This window comes from Oncorhynchus clarkii, unplaced genomic scaffold, assembly GCF_045791955.1.
Source record: "Oncorhynchus clarkii lewisi isolate Uvic-CL-2024 unplaced genomic scaffold, UVic_Ocla_1.0 unplaced_contig_1334_pilon_pilon, whole genome shotgun sequence".
Lineage (NCBI taxonomy): Eukaryota > Metazoa > Chordata > Actinopteri > Salmoniformes > Salmonidae > Oncorhynchus > Oncorhynchus clarkii.
In genome coordinates this window covers 58,830-66,166 of record NW_027260921.1, presented here as the reverse complement: position 1 = coordinate 66,166, position 7,337 = coordinate 58,830, and the positions used below count along the sequence as shown (strand labels likewise).

Here is a 7,337-nt window from a genome sequence, read left to right as displayed (position 1 = left end):
TAAATAATGTCTGAGTGTTGGAGTGTGCCCCTGGCTTGCTGTAAATAATGTCTGAGTGTTGGAGTGTGCCCCTGGCTAGCTGTAAATAATGTCTGAGTGTTGGAGTGTGCCCCTGGCTAGCTGTAAATAATGTCTGAGTGTTGGAGTGTGACCCTGGCTAGCTGTAAATAATGTCTGAGTGTTGGAGTGTGCCCCTGGCTTGCTGTAAATAATGTCTGAGTGTTGGAGTGTGCCCCTGGCTAGCTGTAAATAATGTCTGAGTGTTGGAGTGTGCCCCTGGCTAGCTGTAAATAATGTCTGAGTGTTGGAGTGTGCCCCTGGCTTGCTCTACATGTATAAAACAGGAAAATGGTGTCTGCTTTGCTTAATATAAGACATTTGAAATGATTTATACTTTTACTTTTGATACTTAAGTATATTTAAAAAACAAATACTTTTAGACTTTTACTCAAGTAGTATTTTACTCTGGCTTTCCATTTTGCTTGAGTAACTTTCTATTAAGGTATCTATACTCTTATTCAAGTATGACAATTTGGTACTTCTTCCACCACTGACTGTGAGTATTTAGTACAACCAATGCATTTCAAGGTGTTCAGTCATGCATTTAAAAGGCATGTAACACTTAACCTCCTTCCTCTTGGCAAGTGTCCTATAGGCGACTATATTTGTGCTGCCATCAGTGAGCAAGCTATGTATTTAGCAATTCAATGTTTTTCCAGTAAATAAAATGCACACTGAGTGTTCCAAAAATTAGGAACACCTACCTAATATTGAGTTGCACCCCCATTTTGCCCTCAGAACAGCCTCGATTCGTTGAATGCGTTCCACGATGATTCTGGCCCATGTAATGCATCCCACAGTTGTGTCAAGTTGGCTGGATGTCCTTTGGGTGTTTGGCCATTCTTGATACACACAGGAAACTGTTGAGCATGAACACCCCTGCAATCCTGGCACCTACTACCATACCCCGTTGAAAGGCATTCACCCTCTGAATGGCACACACACAATCAATCCATGTCTCAATTGTATCAAGGCTTAAAAATCCTTCTTTAACCTGTCTCTTACCCTTCATCTACACGGATCGAAGTGGATTTAACAGGTGACATCAACAAGGGATCATAGCTTTCACCTGGATTCACCTGGTCCTCTTTGTCACAGAAAGAGCAGATGCTCCTAATGCTTTGTACACTGTGTATAAAGCATGAAATAATTCATTATATTCTTGATACATTGTTCCCCTAAGGACTACTGCCGCTACGAGAACACTAGAGAATGAAAGAGCTAAACTGTATGAAAAGGCCAGGCCAGTCACTGATAAAGGAAGCTCGCAGAGGGAGTTAGACTCGTTAGTGTAGCTGTGTGGCTGTTTTGTTTTTGTTGCTGCAGTGCTGCTAATGTAACGGATGTGAAACGGCTAGCTTAGTTAGCGTGGGCGCTAAATAGCGTTTCAATCAGTGACGTCAGCCGCGGCTTTTGTGGAGCGATGGGTAACGATGCTTCGAGGGTGACTGTTGATGTGTGCAGAAGGTCCCTGGTTCGCGCCCGGGTATGGGCGAGGGGACGGTCTAAAATTATACTGTTACACTAACATCAGAAGCTGTTGTTTTTTGTTCAGTCCTGAAATAGCGACAACCATGTTTACAATACACCGCTATCATCATGCCAGCTTTATAATCAATATACAATACTAAAACACAACTCCAACGCAACACTTTCAATCCTCTACTTTGATCACCATTATTTTTAGTATATAAAATAGCTACGTTTATAACATGATACCCAGGTTCAAATGTCACACTATACAATAATCTAAAGGAAATTGTTCCTTCACCTCCACCATAATAACCATAATTTATTACCAGACATCCAGGCTTTATTACAGGATACTGAAGGTTTATAACATGTTACCAGGGTTGAAGTGGTAAAACAATCGATTGTGTAAATGCTGAGCACTGATCCAGATGATCAGAGACAAGACTCCCTGCTCTACTGTAGAATAACAGGTGAGGTGATGGCTAATACAAGACTCCCTGCTCTACTGTAGAATAACAGGTGAGGTGATAGCTAATACAAGACTCCCTGCTCTACTGTAGAATAACAGGTGAGGTGATAGCTAATACAAGACTCCCTGCTCTACTGTAGAATAACAGGAGAGGTGATAGCTAATACAAGACTCCCTGATCTACTGTAGAATAACAGGTGAGGTGGTCCTTTGCAGCTCAGTTGGTAGAGCACTCTGCTTATAACGCCAGGGTAGTGGGTTGGAGTCCCTGGACCCCCCATACGCATGGCTGTAAGTCGCTTTGGATAAAAGCAGCTGCTAAATGGAATATATTACCTACATTATAAATGTTCATGTAGACTTTTTATTTGTAAATCATCACTATGTCTAATAAATCACTGTGTTTATTTCATGAAAATAACTCCAACTATATTGTTTATAATTTATTTCCCTGAGCCTCCTTTAGCTGTTGGAATTCTCAGTCTGATTGTGGGGGCCTGTTGACACAAATGGAAATATATTTACATACACAGCCCTGATTGGTGGATAGGATCGCCTATAGACTCTAGAACAGGGATGGATCATCATCGAGATTCAGATATTTTTTTCTCGGGAGGATGGTCATGGGGCCAGAACAAATTGAATACAGGAAGCCCAAACCGATAACAATTTTATTAAAACATAATTTCAAATCTTGCTTACATATATATATGTGATCATATACAAATGTATCTTAAGCGTGGGAACAGATTTTCAAAATTCAAATCACTTGGAGCTGATTGGCTGGTGTTTTAAAGTCTAATCTCCTACAATAAAAAATGATACATTATTATATTTTTTTGACCAGAAAACTTGGGGGTCCAATCAAAACCACCCGTGGGCAGCCAGTTGGGGAACCCTGCACTAGAGCCTACCCCACAAACCTCTTCAATATATGAGGATACATATGCAAATAAAAGATGATTGGTCAGATCAGATTGTGATGTCATGCTCTGGGGCAAATACTCTATCCCACCCGAATAGGCTGAAAATCCAGGCAAATATATATATACTTTTAAGTTACTTTTAACTTTATTAAAACTGCTCTGCTCCTTTAACATAATATGTGTTTACATGTGTTTTACTTCTGTGGTTTGAAGTTGACTTTCTTCTAAAGCAAGAGAACTCTGTGTGGTGTCAGGGCTGTGATACTTTAACTGGTGTGTCTTCAGATTTGATGACTGACTGAAACTTTTCCCTACATTGAGAGCATTGGTGAGTTTTTTTCTCCTTTGTGAGTTTGCTGGTGTCTATTTAGGTGGTGCAACAGACTGAAACCCTTTCCACAATGGGAGCAGTGGTATGACCTATTTTCTGTGTGAGTTAGCTGGTGTGTCTTCAGACTTGAAAACTGACTGAAACTCTTTTCACACTGGGAGCAGTGATAAGGCTTCTCTCCTGTATGAGTTCGCTGGTGTGTCTTTAGATCTGAAGACTGATTGAAACTCTTCCCACACTGAAGGCAGTGGTAAGGCTTCTCTCCTGTGTGAGTTCGCTGGTGTGTCTTTAAGTAGCTTGAATGACTAAAACTCTTTCCACACTGAAAACATTTGTGAGGCTTCTCTCCTGTGTGAGTTTGCTGGTGTATCTTTAGATCTGAAGACTGATTGAAACGCTTCCCACACTGGGAGCAGTGGTAAGGCTTCTCTCCGGTGTGAGTTCGCTGGTGTGTCTTTAAGTAGTTTGAATGACTGAAACTTTTCCCACAGTGAGAGCAGTGGAAAGGCTTTTCTCCCGTGTGTATTCTAAGATGATTTTTCAGGGAATCAGGTCGCTTAAAGCCCTTCCCACATTGGGAGCAGTGGATAGGCTTCTCTCCTTTGTGGATCAGCTGGTGTCTATTTAAGGTCTGTGAAAGAGGAAAACTCTTCCCACATACAGAGCAGTGGAAAGGCTTCTCTCCTGTGTGAGTTATCTGGTGTTTCTTTAGTTTGCTTGGTGCCTGAAAACTCTTCCCACATTGACCACAGGGGTAAGTCTTCTTTCTTTTGATAGTCTTTTTGCGTGGTATGAGGTGAGTTGGACACATGGAAGTGCCTCTGCAATCTGAGCAGGGGTGGGGCCTACAAGTGTGCCTTCTCAACTCCTCTGGCTCATAGAAACTAGTGAAGCAGTCCATGCAGTGGTGATGTTTCTGTCTTGAGTTCCTCTGTTCGTGTTGTTGATGCTTTCCTGATGCTGTGGAACTGGGCTCACTGTCTGAACCTGGGTTGGAGATCTCTCCTGTGGGAATATGAACAGATATGGGGTTAAGGCCTTTTTCTCTCCTGTGGGAATATGGACAGATAACGGGTTAGAATCATGAACAGAACATTGGAGGGGATTTAATAGTCTTGTTGATGCAAGCAGACACACAATAAGAGTTTTAGAATCCCCTGTGGCCGCCAAGGCACAAACCTCTCTCCGTACTCCACACCTGAACTTACCTGGGTCAGTGATACTATCTAATGCTGCCTCCTCTTCCTCTAGGTCTGGATCAGACACGTCCCTGTTCTCCTCTTCTTCTTTGACTTCTCTCTCCTCCTCTTCTTCTAGTCCTGTCTCCTTTTTGACTTCTGTCTCCTCATCCTCTTTCACACCTCTCTCCTCCATCTCCTTGATGACTGCGTTCTCCTCCAGCTCTTCTTTGACTTCTGTATCCTTGTGTTCCTTTTCAATCTCCATCTCTTCCTCTTTGACCGCTCTCTTCTCCTCCACCTCCTGTTTAATCTCTATCTCCTTATGGTCCTCTTTAACATCCATCTCCTCCTCTTTGACCGCTCTCTTCTCCTCCACCTCCTGTTTAATCTCTATCTCCTTATGGTCCTCTTTAACATCCATCTCCTCCTCTTTGACCGCTCTCTTCTCCTCCACCTCCTGTTTAATCTCTATCTCCTTATGGTCCTCTTTAACACCCATCTCCTCCTCTTTGACTGCTCTCTTCTCCTCCACCTCCTGTTTAATCTCTATCTCCTTATGGTCCTCTTTAACATCCATCTCCTCCTCTTTGACTGCTCTCTTCTCCTCCACCTCCTGTTTAATCTCTATCTCCTTATGGTCCTCTTTAACATCCATCTCCTCCTCTTTGACTGCTCTCTTCTCCTCCACCTCCTGTTTAATCTCTATCTCCTTATGGTCCTCTTTAACATCCATCTCCTCCTCTTTGACTGCTCTCTTTTCCTCCACCACATTTTCTTCTTCTTCTTTAACTTCTACCTTCTGATCTTCTACTTTAAGTTCTCTCTCTTCCCCTATCACAATCACATTGACTTCCAGTGGTTGACTGCAGTCCTCCAGCTTCACTGACACCATCTCTGGACCCTGCTGTGAGCTTCTCTGTGCTGGAACACCACAGCCAGAACCTGGGGACTCCATAGACTTGGGTTCAGCCATGGTAGGCTAGTAGGTAGGTGGATCTGCAGATGGTTTAGTAAAAAGCAGCAGATACAGTGGAGGGTGATTTTCACTCTGCTAAGTCAAGTTACATTCCAAACACTGATTTTCTAAGGTCACAGATAGCGAGCTAGCTAGGTAACTAGCTTCCACGTTTCTCATCACAGGTAGAGTTGGCTTGCTAACTAACCAGAGACACCTAGCCAATTGTTTTCGTTCCGTATATATCTGGTATTTTCTCTGAGGTGAAATCAGACTGCATGGGTTCTACCAGGTAGCCTCAACTTGAGTTAGCTAAATAGCTACTAAAAAAGATGGTTGTACTGTATATGTTTCGCCTCTCAGCTAGTAATAGGCTGGACAATAGAATGAGTCAAAATTCACCCAAGGCTGAAAAACAGCAAAAGAACGTTGGCTAAGCTAGACCACCAGCGTGAGCCCATAGCAAATTAATGGAATCGAATGTTCGCAGAGCCTGTTTTGACTGGAGTGATGCTTAGAATTCAATTTAGCCTAAATGGCAAAAAAAAAACTGTATCCTTTTTATTTTACCACTACAATCTGTTCCTCAGATGAAACTTGGGGAAAAAACAACTTGTGTAGAAAGTAAATATCCGCACCTCGATGGTGTCAACTGTGCTTATGTCTGCGTAATGAGAAAGTAGGGAAAAATGAAAATGGAGAAATATTTCTGGTCTAGTGATCGATGACAAACAAGCTCGCTGCCCAGACTTACATAATTGCATTTATTTTATTTAGGGATTCGATCCTTTTGGTTACTAATCCAACGCTCTAGTCCAACGTAGCCTAGTGGTTAGAGCGTTGGACAAGTAACCGGAAAGTTGCAAGTTCAAACCCCCGAGCTGACAAGGTACAAATCTGTCGTTCTGCCCCTGAACAGTGTTCCTGGGCCGTCATTGAAAATAAGAATTTGTTCTTAACTGACTTGCCTGGTTAAATAAAGGTAAAAAAATAAAAATTAAATTAAAAAACCTGCCGACCTCAGATTTCCATGAGTATTTTTGTTGTTGTTTATAGTTCAAATGTAAACAATGTGAGCATGTATCATTGCCAACGATAGCGAAGCAGGCATTGTGACGTGGAACAATAAGCTAGGAATAGAACGTTCTGAAGGCGAGTTGGTGCCACGGTGCTCAATAGAACTAATAGGAGCTGGCAGGGTGAAAATGTCCCTACAATAAGGCCTGTTTTTTTCGTGATTACTTCAAATTGACAGCAAGTAGTTAGGAAATATGGTCACATTATTAAACTGGGCTCCACGGCGGATGCAATGAACTAGTTTTTATCAGAAAAAAGCGTTGTTAAAAATGTTATGTGTCCAGCCTGCTAGTAAGAGAACAAGCTCCGTAGCTAACGCTAACAGTAGATAGCTACGTTATTGGCCCTCGGTACCCGTTATTACACCATTTGCTCTATCACCGACGATTGTCAATGGAAGTCATGCTTTAGGCGCGCTCATAATTAGTTCAACATATCACAAACTCACCTTCAAACGTTGTGGCTAAAAGTCTTTACCGACAGTTGTTTGACTGAGTAAGAACACGCAAGGTTAAAAACCAAGGATGTAAACTTCCGGATGCGTTCTTCTTCTTCTTTAAGGGCGGAATATATAAAACAATGGTGTATTACCGCCACCTGCTGGATGGGATGAAAACTACGACTTCTTGTTAGTTTGGCAAATTTAACACATGCGGGGTGGGGAGTCAATGTATCCAGTATATCCCCGCAAGGTTGGAGTTAGCTATATAGCTAGATAGCTATATATAATAACGAGATGCTCATGTCTCCGTCATAACAGTGCGAGTCGTTGTCCAAAAGGCGGGAAAGTTTAGGTCCAAAATGAACCCATAGAAACACATTTTGGACAGATTTTGGAGAGAGTAAAACCTCTCGCTTTGCCTCT

General features: G+C 42.2%; 1 pseudogene; it reads right to left on the bottom strand.

Moving 5' to 3' along the window:
* Positions 1-3,111: 3,111 nt before the first annotated feature.
* Positions 3,112-7,041, bottom strand: LOC139402242 (zinc finger protein 436-like; annotated as a pseudogene).
* Between the last annotated feature and the right edge of the window lie 296 nt (positions 7,042-7,337).